This window comes from Acanthochromis polyacanthus, chromosome 4 (assembly GCF_021347895.1).
Source record: "Acanthochromis polyacanthus isolate Apoly-LR-REF ecotype Palm Island chromosome 4, KAUST_Apoly_ChrSc, whole genome shotgun sequence".
Lineage (NCBI taxonomy): Eukaryota > Metazoa > Chordata > Actinopteri > Pomacentridae > Acanthochromis > Acanthochromis polyacanthus.
Genome location: NC_067116.1, coordinates 40,928,489 through 40,947,499, shown reverse-complemented (window position 1 = coordinate 40,947,499; position 19,011 = coordinate 40,928,489). Strand labels below are relative to the sequence as shown.

The 19,011-nt window shown below is 41.5% G+C and overlaps 1 pseudogene; it reads right to left on the bottom strand.

The window, feature by feature from the left end:
* Positions 1 to 13,451: 13,451 nt before the first annotated feature.
* LOC110957671 (cytochrome P450 2J2-like) lies at positions 13,452 to 18,802 on the bottom strand (annotated as a pseudogene).
* Positions 18,803 to 19,011: the final 209 nt, after the last annotated feature.

The window sequence follows — 19,011 nt, the reverse complement described above, 5'->3', positions numbered from 1 at the left end:
CCTCTGCCCTGTCTGTCTGTCTAGTTGTCTCCCATCCGCTTCTCTACCCTGTCTCTCCTCCCACAGCTCGGTGCCTGAGTGGAGTCTAGCTTCTCAGCTGACTCCACTCAGGCAATCAACTACCTCCACGGCTCCCGGACAGCTGACTATCATCTCACTAACGACTCACCTCTACAATAAGTACCGGCTCAGCCTTCCACTCCCTGCCAGAGTATTGAACCTGAAACCATGCAGTTCGGTTTGCTCTCTAGCCTTTGACATTTTCTGTTTGAGTTCCTGCCTATTTCTAACCTTGTTTTTCTCCTGCCTCCACGCAGTCAGCTGTCCGGGAACCCCCCACTCCTGCCTGGAACCCCCCACTCCTGCCTGGAACCCCCCACTCCTGCCAGGAACCCCCTGCTCATGCACTCCGGTTTCCCCATCCTGGCCATTATTCATCCCCAACAATAAATCACTCTTCATCTCCTCTGGTCTTGGAAGCGTGGCTCTCTGCTTGGGTCCAACCAGCTCAGATTCGTGACAGAAAAGTGACACAGAATAGTTCATGAGTGACCCTGAAATCAATTAATCCAACTTAAAAGTAGGTCTTTGTGTTTGCAATGTAACGTGTAATCTAATCAAATATAAAACAGATGGCCAGGCTCAGGTTATAGAGTGTGGTGTCTTCAAATCACTCTAAGTTGCTCTTGATGGCAGACAAATATTTGCTTTGAGATTCTGCCAGCGTTTGTGCGTGAGGGAGTGGATGAGGACAGACTGTTCATCACGTGTGGTGAGCCAAAGTTCAACAAACCTAAAGCTAGCTCTCTCTACCTATTTTTCCTCCACTTCCAAACTACAGTCTATTTCGCAATATATTAGTGTCCCAGATATAGGCTCATGTGGCCAGATGTGGTTTCTGAAAATTTACTGTCTGAGCAGCTGGGCCTGTTTTGCCAAAGAACTGAATCATTTTTCCTATTTGTATCTTCATCTATGGAAATTTTCTCCCATGTGATGATCTAAAGACATGTTTTTGCAGGAACCAAGATGTCCTCATTTGAGTCTACACTGTTTTAAATTTGAAGGCAATAATTTCATGTTTTTCTTTTTGCCAACTGTATATACAACGGCTTCATAGCAGACATCAAGCAATTTGGATTTAATGACTATCAATGAAAAAGCTTTTCAGCACTGCATTAACTCGGATCATTTCAAAATGTATCGCTTACGTTTAACATCAGCAACAGAGGAGGCATTTAGATCCTTTTCTTTATTATACTGCAGTATACAATACAGTTACCATTGTTTTTACAAGTCCTGCAAGGAATATTCTGTAGCTAAAGCTGGCAATAAAACAAACCCTCCGCACACTGGGTAAATAGTGTGCACTTTCTAAAAGTGCTGGATTAAAAAATATGCCAACCTTAACCCCACCTCCAGCCCACTTTGGGACAAACAACCTGACCCAATTTAACCCAGAACAGGCTGAATGCTGGAAAACTGCTGCTCAGATTTAACACTGAGTGATGCACTTCTGGCTCTTCATACTGTATTTTTTTCTGTGCAAGTCTTAATCGCAGTACAATATTTGCCGAGAATGAAATTAAGTCAAGTGTAGCATAATGTGCAAAAAAATAAGATCCTGAAATTGTAGAGTGACTCGTGTGTTGAAAGAACTTTTTTTTTTGCATATTTTGTCCCGACATGGTGCATTATTCATTAAAACGTTGAATAAACGTAATGCAAACATAAACTTGTTCCAGCACAGGGTGTACTGGATTAACAGCTGCAGAGGGCTGTAGGTAGGTCAACAGTCAGTTTGAGTCATCATCAGTGTTCAGTGGGATAAAGGAGCAAGAACGTTCAAGCACAATTTAGAGATTGCTTGGAGTACAGATATTTTATTTTTACCTACTATCACATTTTACATGCAAATACAATTCCTATTATACATTGTTTAAATCTCATGTGCTGTGAATAGTAACAAAACAAAACAAGCAAATAAAATAAAACCCAGCAGTTTTAGCTTGACGTCTGCTTACAAATGTCCATTTGCATCCTTTGTCATGCTTCAGATGTCTTCCAGTTGTTAGCAGTTTTACCAAAACAGTGTGTATATGGGTGTGTATATGTGTAAAATGACAGGTAATCTTTTTTTTACAGTATATCAGATGCCCTATGTGGACAAAGTCATAATTACATTTTTTTTCACTCTTTAAAAAAAACAACTACTCTTGGCGTGAGGTTACACATATTTCATAATCCTTCGGGGCCAGAGTGACGCCAAGGCGGTACTCCATCGAAGGCTTCACCCCAGCAGGCATGGAGAAGGTGAAGTGCTGCATGGAGGAGGTGAAGAAGAGGAAAAGCTCCATCCTGGCCAGATTCTCCCCGAGACACAGACGCTTACCTGAGACAGGAAAATGAACGAGTGCTTTACTTACTTTACTTCATTTGATAGGAACGTAGTGCGCATTAAATACAACAATTTTTAAAGTAATGTCAGGTCATTAAAAACAAAATCTAAAATAACTGGATGCATAAGTATTCACCCTCAGCAAGTCAGTAATTAGTAGATACACTATTTGTCGCAATTACAACATTGAGCCTGTGTGAATAGATTTCAATTAAGTCAAACATCTGGACACTGCAATTTTACCCCATTCCTCTTTGAAAAACTGCTTAAGTTCTGTCTGGTGACACAAGGATCATGAGTAAACCATTTTCAAGTTCAGCCACAAATTATCAGTTGGATCGAGGTCTGGGCTCTTACTCTGCTGCCCAGAGCTTTCATTTTGCTTTCTCTAAACCAATTTTGCATACTTTTGGCTGTATGCTTTAGGTCGTTGTCATGCTGATAACAAATCTTCTCTTAAGTCACAGTTCTCCAGGCCCTCTAGGATTTTAGAAACTGGCCATGGCCTGCTGCTGAAAAACATCCTCACATCATGATGCTGCCACCCCTAAATACCAACGTATGTTGGGACAGGTCCCCGAAAAAAACAACAAATATCTGATTGTGTTGCTCCTTACCAGCAGAGAAAGGGATGAAAGCGGCTTGTGTCACAAACTTGCCCTCCTCACTCAGAAAGTGTCCCGGGTTGAAGGTGTAGGGCGTCTCCCACTCATTCTTGTCAAACAGCACAGAGGTCAGATTGGGAATTATTGTAACTCCCTGGTGATAGGAATCAGAATGAAAATTCATAAATATGCCCAATGGCATGTGACCACTGTATTACCTCTGTATATTGCTGAAGCAGTTTGAGGGATGACCTTTGGGATGCTGTAGCCTCCCAGCTGGACATCTTTGTTGGTGGAATGTGGCAGACTGAGAGGAACGACGTTCCCCATCCTCTGGATCTCGTGGATGACAGCGTCTGTGTAGGGCAGGTTTGCACGGTCCTCCATGGATGGCTGTCTGGACTGTCCAATCACTCTGTCTATCTCAGCCTGGACCTTCTCTGTGTATCAATTGTACAAAATTTTATGTACTGATGCTGATGAGTAGAACCTCAAAAAAGACATTTGTGTGCACACAACGCTGACCAGCAGGTTTGTTTTAGTGTCACCATCAGTGCCAACTGGCGTGTTTGTGCTCACCAATGATTCCAATGTTCAGAATGTTGGGAAAACTTCCAAAGGGTTTGTGACGGAGCGCCGGTGAACGCCCGTCATTCCCTGGCAACGCGTGTCTCTCTCTCTCGCTCCGTGCCGGTGAGCGCCGGGGCAGAGAGTGCGCCGCCATTTCACCGTGCAAAACATACATTATCATTTTAATGCACTATTCGCCTCCACCGGACTTTTGTGCTGGCTGCGGTCGGCTTCCGAGGGTGCACACTCGGCGCCGATGCGACACACACACACACACACACACACACACACACACACACACACACACACACACACACACACACACACACACACACACACACACACACACACACACACACATGCTCACCTGCTGTTGCTCCATCCTGTTCACTCCTCCAGAGACTAAGCCGAACTGCTTGCATGGCACGTCTTAAAAGTGCTGGGTGGCGCGCATTTTTGAATCAGGTGACATGGAATCTTTCATTATTGGGGAGTAGATTTTTGAATGTTTGTTTAGCTGGTTGGAAATGCTGTTTGGGGAAGCCAATAATCATTTATTTGTTTACTTATGTGTATATCTGAAATGGATTGTATAGAAATGATGTGAAATTCTTTATGTGAGGTATTGTTTTTGCATGGAACCCTCTGTTGGCATATTGGTGGTTGCCCAGGGGAGGGGCAAGAGGTATAAAAGGAGCTGTGGTTTATTGTGTGGATGGGCTTGGATAAGCTAGTCACATTGTGGATGATTAGCTGGAAAAATTGTGGATATTTTTTTTTCCCTTCCACCTTACCAAATGTAAATACTTTATTTGTGTCCATTTTGCTGCAGTGATTTATTTGGTTTTTTTTTCCCTCGTCGGTTTTTTTTCACTACTATATTGGAACAATGGGTGCTGAATAAACTAAAAGACACTGAAGCATGGTCGTCTGAGCCATCACTACTTACTGCAGAATCGAACCCGTGACAGGGTTCAAATACCTTCTATAAGCACTGTAAAGTTTTACCGGTGGATGTGAATATATAATGATAAGAATAACTTGGAAACATGGATATTTATACCTATAAAACTATAATACACATGTTTGTTTTAACATTAGTAAGAAGAGCTTTACCGGCCTGTCTGTGCTCTCACCTTGGATCTCAGGATATTTTGCCATGTAGAGGAACGCCCAGCGCAGAGTGGTGGATGTGGTCTCTGAACCAGCCAGAAACAAGTCCATAACACACACAATCAGATTTTCCTCGTCGAAAGTGTTGTCAACCCTCCCCTTGAAAATGAATTTAATCCACAAATTAAAACTTGAGGAAACAGTAAATGGTAAAAAGTGCAGAAGTGTCTCTTTGCACCATTTACCATTCGCGAGTCAGTAGTGGTGGCACAGTAAAATGATTATTTCAGTAAAACAAACGAACAGTGTATAATTCTGATGTAGATGCACAAAAAGCAGATATAATGTTTACAAGAGCTTGCTAAAGAACACAAAATATATAATACAGCTATGTATCTGAATCTGTACCATGTGAATCTCCTTCAGGTAGCAGTCAATGAAGTCTCTTTGCTCTGAGAGATCCCAGGTCTGCTTGTGCTCATTAATCTGTTCACGTACAAAGTCCTGCACCTTTCTCCAGGCCTGTCTGCCCGTCTGATGTGGCCCTGGCAAATGTCTCATGAGCACAGGGAATGAATTGTAGAGCTACACAAAGGAGGAGATTGGGACAATAAAGTGAGCAAGACAAACAAAAACAGTGGTTGAAGAACAACGGCCAAGCCTCACTCTAACAGCACCAGTCAGACATGTGGACACACCTACTCAAGAAGGACTAAAGAATGTAACTTATATTCTACACTGGAGATCAATGAAAAAGACATCAAAAGAATTAAGCAACACACATGGACCTATGATGTGATGAGAGAAACATTAACAATCTAACACAAATATTGAAAACTGTTACACACGTCCGCCTTCATAGATCATTCACTGACAGGAATGGTAAACCATTTCACAAAGAGGTACACAGCAGTCAGATTTAATCAGAAACTGTAAAATCCATTACCCCTGTCCAAATGGAAGCTTGCATTCGGAATACATCTTCAAACATCCCTAACAGTTTCCGGAACTTCTCATCACTGTACTCAAAGCGATGACCAAAAACCAGGGAGCAGATGATGTTGGAGACGGCGCTGTTTATGGCGAGGCGTGGATTAAATGGCTTACCTTCACAAATGAACAGAAAACTATATGTTAATCGAGCATCTGCTCATTATAAACATAGCAGTGTGTCTTAATTACGTACCTTTAGAGCTTCTGAACTCTTCAGCACAATGTGTAAATTCATCCAGGATGACAGGCTCAAGTGACTTCTTTCCAAATCCAAAATATTTGAGGGTTGAAAGTGCAAATCGCCTCTGCTGTCTCCATTTGTGTCCGTTATTGAAAATAATACCTGATTGAAAAATGCACAGTTTATGAACAAAGACTAGCAAATGGAGATTTTCTGGACTCCATGTACGGCCTGGGTCTTTTTCCCACAATCCTTAAACCTTCAAGGATATCAACTACTAGTGCAAACTTAATTAATAATATTTTCACCAATGTAATGGACAGTAAAATAACCAGTGGGCTCTTAATTAAGTAATTAAGTAATACAAAAGGTACATGGAATGTATTAAATAAAATTATTAAAAGGAAAACAGGTACGAGGGAATTTCCAACATATTTTAAGAGTACAGATAATTGTACCATCAAACAAAATCAGATTGCTAATGAATTTAATAAGTATTTTGCTAAAGTGGGGTATGATCTTGCAGAAACAATAAAAGAACCTGAATCTAAAGAAGGAGTGGGAATAGACCTTATTGAAAATAATATAAATTCTATGTTTTTAAGACATGCTGAAGAGCATGAGGTCCTTAAAATTGTTCAATTATTTCAAGGTAAAAACTCAACTGATTATAATGATACTGACATGAAATTAGTTAAAAATATTATTTATCAAATTGTCAAACCACTGACCTATATCTACAATCAATCATTACAATCAGGCATATTTCCGGAAAATGAAAATAGCAAAAGTCATACCCATTTACAAATCTGGTGATAGGCATGGTTTTTCCAACTATAGGCCAATATCCTTTTTACCTCAGTTCTCAAAAATTTTAGAAAAACTTTATGAACAAAGACTAGCAAAGTTTCTGGAAAAATATAACATCCTAACAGACAATCAATACGGTTTTAGGAAAAATAGATCAACTGACATGGCTATTCTGCAAATGGTAGAAAAAATAACTACAGCTACAGAAAACAAAGAGTATGCAATACGAATATTTGTCGACTTAAAAAAAGCTTTCGACACTATTGATCACAATATCCTGTTGGAAAAAATTAGAACGCTACGGAATTAGAGGAATCGCAAATAAATGGATAAAAGATTATTTAACAAATAGGTACCATATGTTCAAATATCAAACAATAAATCAGAGTTACAAAAGACAGTACAGTGAACCCTCGTTTATCGCGGGGGTTACGTTCCAAAAAGAACCCGCGATAGGCGAAATCTGTGAAGTAGTCAGCTTTATTTTTACAGTTATTATACAATACTGCACTTGGGGGAGCGCTGCAGCTGCAGCCAGGTGGACGTCGCGGCGGTACTCTTGCCTCAGAGAGCGGGCCGGCTGAATCAATTGGAGCAGTCCGGGATGGGGAAGGTACGCGCCCGGGCTCTTCTCCTGGGGAGCGCGGCTGCGGTGGCCAGAGACGGTGGAGGAAAAGAATAAAAGGCTGCTCCGTCGGCTCCGTCTTTCAGGGTGTCTCACTACATGGAGACCAAGGAGAGAAATGATCCAGCTCCACAGCAGGCAGCGCTGGCCTGTATGGCAGAGGAGACGAGGCGCGGAGACTGTTCACATTGGTCAATCCCTTAGCCAATTAGGACGCAGAACACAATGAACTGTTTAAAAAAAAAGCATAAAAAACTGCACTAAAAAAATCCTCCAAACAGGGAAGCCGTGAAAGGTGAACTGCGTTGTAGCGAGGGTTCACTGTATATGGAATTCCACAAGGTTCAATATTGGGACCAAAATTATTTTTATTGTACATAAATGCTATTTGTAAAGTGACTAACCTTTTTTGCATTTTATTTTATTTGCAGATGATACCAATATATTTTGTTCTGGAAAGAATATTGATCAACTTCTTAACACAGTGGAAACCAAATTAAAAACTTTAAAATGCTGGTTTGACATAAATAAACTTTCATTAAATCTAAATAAAACAAAATTTATTATTTTTAGTAATTTAAAAATAAACCAGCCTGTGGAAATTACCATTGATTAATGTCCAGTTAGAACAGGTGGATGAAAATACCTTTTAAGGAATAATCACTGATTATAAGTTGTGTTGGAAATCCCATGTGGCACATGTCAAATCCAAATGGTTGTATTTATATAGCACTTTTATCCAAAGCACTTCACATGATACATCACATTCACCCATTCACACACTGATGGCGGGAGCTGCCATGCAAGGTGCTAACCACGACCCATCAGGAGTTAGGTGTCTTGCTCAGGGACACCTCGACATGAGCACAACGGGCCAGGGGATCGAACCGCAACCCTCCGGTTGCGAGATGGCCACTCTACCCACTGAGCTATGCCGCCCCCTCCAAAATGTATAAGACACTGGGATTACTCCAAAAAGTAAAATTCATACTTAGTTCCAAGTCCCTGCATCTACTTTATAACACTTTAATACTACCATATATGACATATTGTGTGGAGATATGGGGAAAAACATATAAAACTATTGTTCAGCCGATTATTATACTGCAAAAACGTGCGGTTCGTCTCATAAATAGAGCGACGTATAATCAGCATTCCCATAACTTTTTTGTCAAATCAAAAATTCTAAAATTTAATGAGTTGGTAGATTATAAAATTGCCAATTTAATGTTTAAAATTAAAAATGACAGAGCTCCAAACTGTGTTCAGAACTTGTTTAAAATGAAAAGTACTTCATATGAACTTAGAGGATCATTTATGTTTGTTAAGCCTAAAGAAAGAACTGATGTAAAGTTACGAAGTTTTTCTGTCCAAGGTGTACATGTGTGGAACGCTCTAGAGGATGAACTGAAGTCTTGCACTTCATTATTTATATTTAAGAGAAAGCTTAAAGCCAAGTTAATGGACTCTTATTTAAAAATTTATTGTAAGTCAAAACGTAAGCTTCTGTAAAATTCTTCTCTGTATTTTTGTTTTCATTTTTCTTTTCAGCATGAAAATGTAAGTTGTGATAAGGGTAGGCGATATAAGCTGTGCTTCAGCCTATGCCTTTACAGTCGTTGCCCAACAGTAATTGTTTATTGTCAATTTGTTGTTTTGGATGCTGACTGAAATAAACTAAAACTAAACTAAACTAAACTTCTGAACTCTTCAGCACAATGTGTAAATTCATCCAGGAAGACAGGCTCAAGTGACTTCTTTCCAAATCCAAAATATTTGAGGGTTGAAAGTGCAAATCGCCTCTGCTGTCTCCATTTGTGTCCGTTATTGAAAATAATACCTGATTGAAAAATACACAGTTTAAAGCAAACTTCTCAAACATTTATATAAAAACAATCTATAGCTGAGAACCATACAGAATCGGATGATTTCAAAATCCCCTAATCCGTTTCCTTTTTTAAAAAAAATAGCAAAAGGAGGACAAAATATAAAAAACGTGAGACACATTTTGCTTCAGTACCTGAAGAATATAACAGGTTCTTGTTCAGGCTAAGAGAAAACTGCAAATTTGAAAAATGTATAAACAGATCTTAGTATAGACTAGGAACAAAATAAGAGTGAATCCTTCAACAATGATTCCCTGCTTGAGCATCCACAAGACTCACAAGTTAGAAACTCTGAACTGCAACTGCACAGGATTTGTGTCGATGTGTATCTTCAGTCCTCTTACCTCGTCCAACTGTTATGTCTTGCGACATCGGAAGATCTGGTCGGTCTGCCAGGCTGTCTCCCTGCGTTATTAGAGCTTCTTTCAGAAGCTCAGACCTGTTTACCACAACCAGCCATTTCTTGCCCATTCGTAGGCTGTACACATCTCCATACTGTCCTGCTAACTGGGTGAGGATTGAGGAAAGACAGAAGAGCATGATGCATAAAATCAAATACCAGAAAGACAAATCCTACCAGCTGACCTGTTAACATTTGTATAATTGTTTGATACCTGTGTCAAAACCTCATGGGTCCTGGTGTGGTCAAAAGAAAACAGGTTTCCCACAACTGGAAAAGCCCATGGTCCTGGAGGGAAGCCGACCGGCCGACAGTTCTTAACAAAATCCGCAGCAATGATGAAAATGACTGTGAGGAGCAACAGGCTTTTGAAATTCCAGTCAATATAGGATCCGATGAGAGAAAAGACTGAATCCATCCTGCAGACACGGCCTGTCTAACCGTAGTCTGGTTTCCTTTTATTTTCTGTGAAACAGAGGACTGAGGCTGTCCTGCAAGGAGGTAACAACCTCTCTGTGAGGGCAACATTTTATATTACCTCCTGGCATCACAACCACGAATTCCATTGGACTCTGACCCCGTGACCCTGATGCAAAAAATATCAAATAATCTGATCCACAGTAGGGCACACGATTGGCTGTGTCATGCCTGGTCCTGTGGGCTTCAGGTAACTCTCCCTTTCCCCGCCCCTCCTTTCTCTTCAGGTGTGTGACACAGAGGCTGCAGGGGCATTTCATCTGCAGTCAGCACCAGCTGAGCACGAGCAGGTGGAACTAAGCGAGTGTTTCTAAAATAGTGGGGCGCCCCCCCCAAGGCATGACAAGGGGGCCAGAGCAACTTGGAGGAAAAGTCTGTCTACGTGGAACTAATTAGCTGAACTATTGTTTTAAAGCCGGCCTGTTTTTAGCATCACAAAAACTGCACTGACCATTGTGCTGTAGGGGCTCCGAACAATGTGAGAACGCATCATTAAAGCTGCTGTCCGGAGTTTCCGTTTGTTTTCAATTTATGTATCATTTTTTAACATAGCTTAAATGTGTTAGTCTAGTTCGATACTATAATATAGAGTTAGTATAACGCGATATGAAAATTTATTCCTGAGCTCCGCCTTCCTCTCATAGACCCCCATGTTATTCCAAAAAGCGCCGGTCGCTGCTGACCAATCAAGTTCGAGCTTCAGCTTTGTCATGCTGTCAATCAAGGGTTACGCGCACAGCAAGCAAGCCCATGCAGAGGTGGGCGAGCTACGCACTACGCAACCGCGCGCACATTTGTTTTGCAAAACAGGAGAGATGCTGTAGCACTCCGGGCACCACTCTCAGGTACTGCGCGCGTGCACAAATAAAGGGGCGAAATCAGACGGAGGGAGGGTGGGACCAACAGTGTTTTGGGAGACGCTGCGATTCACACTCCGGACAGCAGCTTTAATGTGCAATTGGAACACCGACGTACTTGATCACGTCACTACTACATTTACTCCAATTATGTTTGTCAGGGGTGTCAAACATGCGGCCCGCAGGCCAAAAATGGCCGCCAGATGGTCCATTTTGGCCCACGGGACAACTGTGCTTTTTTGTGAATCTCTAAATTAATCGTCCCTTGTTTTGCTCTCATTTTAGTAAGCCTGCCTTAGGTGGTACCTTCTGTGGGTTTATCATTTCTGTCTTCTAGTTTTTGAGTAGTTATCCCCCTGTCCACTAGGGCGGCTCAGTCTGTTTTTGACAATCTTTGTTTCCGGTTAATTTCCGGTTGCAGTTTTTGGCTACCGTTTGTGGTTCCTGTATTTTTGTATCTCTGCTTTTTGTAAAAAAAAATAAAAAAAATAAAATAAAGCCTTTATTTTATACCATTTTGCTCTATCTCATTTCCTGCGTCTAAACTCTTAGAAACCATAACAGATTGTATTGAGTGACTCGTGTAAAGAGTAATTGCATCACATAAGAGAGAGATTAAAAAAACTGACTAGTAAAAACATGGAACAAAGCTGTTCCTCATACCAACCAGCCTGTTTAAAGGCAGCTACCATTGTTCCAGTACCCAAGACCACAGCCATCAAAGACCTTAATGACTACAGACCAGTGGCACTGACGTCTGTGGTGATGAAGTACTTTGAAAGGCTGGTTCTCCAGCACCTTAAAGCCTGTCTTCCCCGGACCTTTGACCCACACCACTTTGCCTATAGGGCAAACCGGTCCATGGAGGACGCCATCACCACGGCTCTTCACACAGCCCTGACCTACCTAGAGCTCCCAAGAACCTACGTCAGGATGCTGTTCGTCGACTACAGCTCGGCGTTCAACACCATCAGCTGCAACATCCTGGTGGAGAAGCTGGTGGACCGGCACTTGGACCCCCTTATGTGCTCCTGGATCAAGAACTTCTTGACTAACCGACCACAGGTTGTGAAGGTGGGTCAGCTCTACTTATCCACCCTGACACTCAGCACTGGTTCCCCCCAGGGCTGTGTGCTGAGCCCCCTCCTGTACGCCCTCTACACGTATGACTGCACACCCATCCACCCCTCCAACACCATCATTAAGTTTGCCAATGACACCACTGTGGCTGGCCTCATTTTGGGGGGTGATGAAACGGCGTACAGGGAGGAAATACAGGAGCTGGCAGGGTGGTGTTACAGGAACAACCTGGAGCTGAACACCAAGAAGACCAAAGAGATGGTCACTGATTTCAGGAGACATAGGGGTGTCTATGCTCCACTATCCATCAACGAGGTCTGTGTGGAGAGAGTGGCCTCCTTCAAGTTCCTGGAGACTCATTTATCTGAGGACCTCACGTGGACAGTCAACACAGCAGCACTAGTTAAGAAGGCACAGCAGAGACTCCACTTCCTCAGAGTGCTGAGCAGGAACCACCTGGAGGAGAGACTGCAGGTGTCCTTCTATCGCCACCATAGAGTCTGTGCTGACCTACTGTGTGACTGTCTGGTTTGCAGCCTGCTCCACCGCAGACAGAAAGGCTCTGCAGAGGGTCATCAGGACAGCAGAGAAAATCATCAGCTGCCCTCTGCCCCCTCTGGAGCACATCGCAACCTCCCGCTGCATCAGCAGAGCAAAAAAGATCTGGGCAGACAGCACACACCCTGGCCAGAAACTATTCAGCCTGTTGCCATCAGGGAAGAGACTGAGATCCTCAAAATGCAGGACAAACAGGCTTAGGAACAGTTTCTTCCCTGGGTCAATCAGACTCCTGAACTCCCTACACCTGTCTGCCTGAATGCACAATATCACTCTTTGCTGCTTTCGTCCATTTTAATAACATATCATACTCTATTGGTTCCTATTGCATTTCATCTACCTCCCATTTTGCACATATCTGGCCCTCTTTGCACATGGTGTCTTTTTTAATATTGTTTGTATCTATGTATATATTCAATTTTATTATTATATTATTTAATGTGATATTTTATTACTTATTGCCTGTTGCACCGTCCAGTGGAAGTGGATAAGTATTTCCGTCATGCCATGTATGATGACAATAAACCTATTCTATTCTATTCTATTCTATTCTATTCTATTCTATTCTATTCTGTTATATTCTATTCTAAGATATTCTATTCTAAGAATCATTCATTGTCCTTGTGCAAAAGCAGTCAGGTGCTCTTTCAGTGAAAGGATTCAGGGTTTTGCAATGACCCTCACAGATTTTACATCATGGACCCAAGTGGAATATCATCTGTAATTTATTAAAACAAAAAAAAAAATCTGTAAATCATTTTTATTTCAATTAATGGCAAATATCTTCCAAAAATATGTTTTTTTCTGATTCAAATAAATTAAAAAATAATACAACTCTGTGGTCAAACATGGGAAAAGAATAAATTACCATTTGCAAAAAATATTCATATACACTGTGGCAGTTTTAATTTTTATTTTTCCGAGGGTTAACATATAAAGGAATATTGTTTCTCTGGGGTTTGAGTAGTTATATGCAACTTAAGAAAACAGGAAAAAATTATAAAATAACAGTGATGAGCTAAAGAACAGTATCAGATAAACATTTTATTGACAATTGTAAGACTCTACTATTCTCGACACCCTCAGACAGTTAAAGAAACATTATTGGTGAGATAGGAAAATTAGTTTTTTTCTGCTCTTTTTTCTTTAATATGCTACTCTTGACGTGAGGTTGCACATATTTCATATTCTTTCGGTGACAGAGCGATGCCAAAGCGGTACTCCATCGAAGGCTTCACCCCAGCAGGCATGGAGAAGGTGAAGTGCTGCATGAAGGAGGTGAAGAAGAGGAAAAGCTCCATCCTGGCCAGATTCTCCCCGAGACACAGACGCTTACCTGGAAAAAGGAAAATGAACAGGGTGTCTTACCTGTTTCTCTTAGTGATCACTGGGATGGCAGTGCAGGGTATTACAATAAGGATTTCTTCATGTCAAGGTAAAAACATTTCTACAAAGTCATGTCAGCTAATTAAAATGTAAAATGTAAAGTAAGTATACACCCACTTTACAGTAATACATCTCTTTGACTGTAGTATTAAGACATCTGTATCTGTGAGGTCTAGTTGCTGGTAAATTAGTATTGCTGTACTGTTAAGACAAAAGAACACTTCAAGCAACTCTGTCAAAAGAATATTAAAAAGCATGCGTGCACAGATGAATACAAGAAAAATTCCAAGCTACTGAATATTCCTTGAAGTACAGTTAAATCCATCATTAACAAATGAAAGGAATATGAAACATGTATAAATCTGTCTAGAGCAAGTCCACCTCAAAAACTAAGTGACTGTGCAAGAAAGAGAGACTAGTTTTTATATAAATTGTCATCAAAACTGCCATACTGCATTGATCATGAGTCAATGAGAATTTCGGCTATTTCCTTGTAAAATGTTTAGGTCTTTCAGGTAATGGAAAATGCCTAATGACAGTAATTCAGGAAAAATCTGTATAACAATGGTGTTTTTGGGTTGCACTTTTAGATCTATCAATCAGGTTCCTAGGTAAAGTTAAAAAAATGCTAACAAATTGTCTGATTGTGTTGCTCCTTACCAGCAGAGAAAGGGATGAAAGCTGCTCGTTTCACAAACTTGCCCTCCTCATTTAGAAAGTGTCCCGGGTTGAAGGTGTAGGGCGTCTCCCACTCATTCTTGTCGAACAGCACAGAGGTCAGATTGGGAATTACTGTAACTCCCTGGTGATAGGAATCATTACAAAAACACATCAATACATCAAATCTAAGTGGCATGAAACTTTATTATTCTTTCTGCTGAAGCAGTTTGAGAAATGACCTTTGGGATGGTGTAGCCTCGCAGCTGGACGTCTCTGTTGGTGGAATGTGGCAGACTGAGAGGAGCAATGTTGCCCATTCTCTGGATCTCGTGGATGACAGCATCTGTGTAGGGCAGGTTTGCACGGTCCTCCATGGATGGCTGTCTGGACTGTCCAATCACTCTGTCTATCTCAGCCTGGACCTTCTCTGTATATAATTATTGCATATTAGTAGACAATATTTGATATATCTATGTTTTTGATAAATTTAACAGTATGCATCCATGCATGCATTGTCAATGCATCACTTAATCCTTATTAGGGGGAATCTGTAGCCTATCCCAGCTGACTTAGGACGAAGGCAGGGGACACGCTGGACATGTCACTCTATCACAGGGCTGAACAAACAGACACACAAGCACACTCACATTCACACCTATGGACAGTTTAGAATTCCCAATCAACCTCAGCATGCTTTTGGACTGCGGGAGGAAGCCGGAGTACATGCAACATAATGACCAGCGCTTTTTTTAGTGTCATCAGCAGTGAGAACACTTTAACCGGCCTGTCTGTGCTCTCACCCTGGATCTCAGGATATTTTGCCATGTAGAGGAACGCCCAGCGCAGGGTGGTGGATGTGGTCTCTGAGCCAGCCGCAAACAGGTCCACAACACACATAATCAGATTTTCATCATCAAAAGTGTTGTCATCTTTCCCTTTACTCTGCAAATAAACATAAATTCACATGTTAAAACTTCAATATCAGCACTATAACACTCAAGTACTTCATATTTAAATATGGCAAGTTTGAGTTTAACTTTCACTGAGAGATATGAATCTTTTCATTTATAGTGGCGATCTGTTCAAACTTACAAGATAAGGCTGTAAGATAGAGGAAACAGTAAAGGGTGGGAAGTGTAAAAGGGTGTCTTTGCATTATTTAGTATTCATGAATCAGTAGTGGTGCCGCATGTGGTGATCATGTCAATAAAATAAACTAACAGTGAATAATTATGATGTAGATGCACAACAAGCAGATATGATGTTTACAAGAGCTTGCCAAAGAACACAAAACATGTAATACAGCTAAGTATCTGAATCTGTACCATCTGAATCTCCTTCAGGTAGCAGTCAATGTAGTCTCTTTGTTCTGAGGGATCCCAGGTCTGCTTGTGCTCCTTTATCTCTTTGCTTATGAAATCACACACATCTCTCCACATCTGAAAGAATCTCTGATGTGGGCCTGGCAAACGTCTCATGAGCACCGTGAATGAGTTGTAGAGCTGCACAAAGGAGGAGATTGGGACAACAAAGTTATGAAAAAAAAGAAAACAATGGTTGAAGAACAGCAGCCAAGCCTCACTTTAAGTCAACTGCCTGCATCAACAGCACCAGTCAGCCTCCTTTGGAAAGCTTACATCAGAGTGCTGGAAGAGAAGCTTCGACTGACTGTCAAACCTTGAATTCAGGAGAAGCAATGCTGGACAAACTCTTTTCCCCCAGTGGTGATACTAACGAGGTCATGGGAGTTCGACTAGCCAATCCACGTGTTTTGTGAATTTGGAAAACATTTATGACTATGTCCCTCAAGGGACCCTTTAGGGGGTACTGTGAGAGTATGGGATACCAGGCTCGTTGTTACGAACCAGCCTTGTTTGCATTCTTGACACAAAGTCAAACATATTTCCTGTGGGTGATGGACTTGACCAGGACTGCCCTTTGTCTCCAATCTGGTTTGTGGTATTTATGGACAGGATCTCAAGGAGCAGTCGTGGTGAGGAGGATGTTCCATCTGGGGACCTCAGGATCACATCTCTGTTATTTACAGATGCTTCTTCAGGCCATGACCTCCAGCATGCACTGGAGCAGTTTGTGTGTGAAGTGGCTGGGTTGCAAGTTTGCACCTCCAAGTCCAAAGGCATGGTTTCCTGCTGGAAACCAGTGGACTGCTCTCTCTGGGATGGGGGGAGGTACAACCCGAAGTGAAGGAGTTTAAGTATCTTATATTTTGTTATCAAATGACGGAAAAATGGAACGAAAGTTTGACAGGTGGCTTGTTGCAGCATCAGCAGTAATGCAGTCATTGTACTGGGCTGTCATGGAGAAGGAGGAGCAGAGCCGGATGGCGAAGCTCTCGATTTTCCAGTCAATCTACATTCCATCCCTAATCTATGGTCATGAGTTCTGGTTAAGAACAATAGAATGAGATTTAGGTTACGAATGGTCAAAATGAGTTTCCTCTGCAGGGCGACTGGGCTCAGTCTTAAAGATAGATTGAGGAAGCCTTGATATCTGGAGGGAGCTCGTGTAGAGCCACTGGTCCTTCATGTCAAAAGGAGCCAGTTAGGGTGATTCAAGCATATCTATCTTGGAGGAGATGGATGGATGGATGGATGGATGGATGGATGGATGGATGGATGGATGGATGGATGGATGGATGGATGGATGGATGGATGGATGGATGGAAGAGCCTGAAGGATTTTGTTTATTTTTACTGCTTTTGTTATTGTGGAAAAATATTGGAGGCAAATTATTAAAAAACGCATATGCCTTACTAAGATGGCGTCGGTGAGTTCCATCTTGGAACCATTTCACAAAGAGGTACACAGCAGTCAGATTTCATCAGCAGCTGTACCTGCGCCCAAATGGAGACTTCAAGCCGGAATGCTTCGTCAAACGTCCCTATCAGTTTCTGGAACTTCTCATCACTGTACTCAAAGCGATGACCAAAACCAGGGAGCAGATGATGTTGGAGACGGCGTTGTTTATGACGAGGCGTGGATTAAATGGCTTACCTTCACAAATGAATAGAAAACTATATGTTAATCGAGCACCTGCTCATTATAAACATAGCAGTGTGTCTTAATAACGTACCTTTAAAGCTTCTGAACTCTTCAGCACAATGTGTAAATTCGTCCAGGATGACAGGCTCAAGTGACTTCTTTCCAAATCCAAAATACCTGAGGGTTGAAAGTGCAAATCGCCTCTGCTGTCTCCACATGTGCCCATTAGTGAAACCAATACCTGACAGGAAAATACAGAGTGGAGCAAACTTCTTTAAAAAAATTGGATTTCTATAAAATATGTATATAGTCTTGTATTATTTCAAAAATACTCAAATTGTTTTTCAGAAATCTACAACAATCTTAAAGTTGGCCAATGTACAAAACGCAATATATTGTGTCAGTAATTGAAGAATTGAACAGGTTCATGTAAGGCTGTAAGAGAATCTTCACAGCACCTTTTGCAAAAATAATGAAAGCTATAGCACTAACTGGAAACAAAATCAGTGTGCATTCTTCAACAGTGCTGTCCTGCATGACTATCCACAAGAGTCAGAATAGCAGTGATTTGATAACTATGACTGCAGGATTTGTGTCTGTGTCTGTCTTTAGTCCTCTTACCTCGTCCATGTGTTATGTCTTGTTGTATAGGAAGCTGTGGTCGGTCTGCCAGGCTGTCTCCCTGCGTTATGAGAGCTTCTTTCAGAACCTCAAACCTGTTTAATACGACCATCCATACCTGGCCCATTCGTAGGCTGTACACGTCTCCATACTTTTCTGCTAACTGGGTTAGGATTTAGGAGAGAAGGGAGAGCAAGACACATAAAACAAATAACCAAAAGAAGAGTCTTACCAGTTGAGCAGTTAGCATTTGTTTAGCTGTTTGATACCTGTGTCAGTGCTTCATGGGTCCTGGTCTGGTCCACAGAAAACATGTTTCCAACAATTGGAAAAGCCCAAGGTCCTGGAGGGAAGCCAGCTGGCCGACGGTTCTTTACAAAATCTGCAGCAATAATGAAAACTACTGTGAAGAGCAGCAGACTTTTGAAATCCCAGTCCATACAGGATCTAATGAGAGACAAGACTGAATCCATCCTGCAAACACGGCCTGTCTAACTGAAGACTGATTTCCTTATTTCTTCTGTGAGATAGAGTGTTGAACTTGTGCTGCTGAGCTCTCTCCTGTGAGGGCAAAGCTATTTATCGCTTGGTATCACCATCTCTGATTCCGCTAGACTCTGACCTCTGTATGGGGTGAAAGGGATATTCAACTCTGTTAATCAATAAACTTGAAACACATTAATCTTTTTTTTAAGTTTTTTTTTTTTTTTTTTTGCCTTTTTTGCCTTATTTTGATAGGTGCAGAGACAGACAGGAAAGAAGGGAGAGGAGACACTGCGTCGGGGAAGT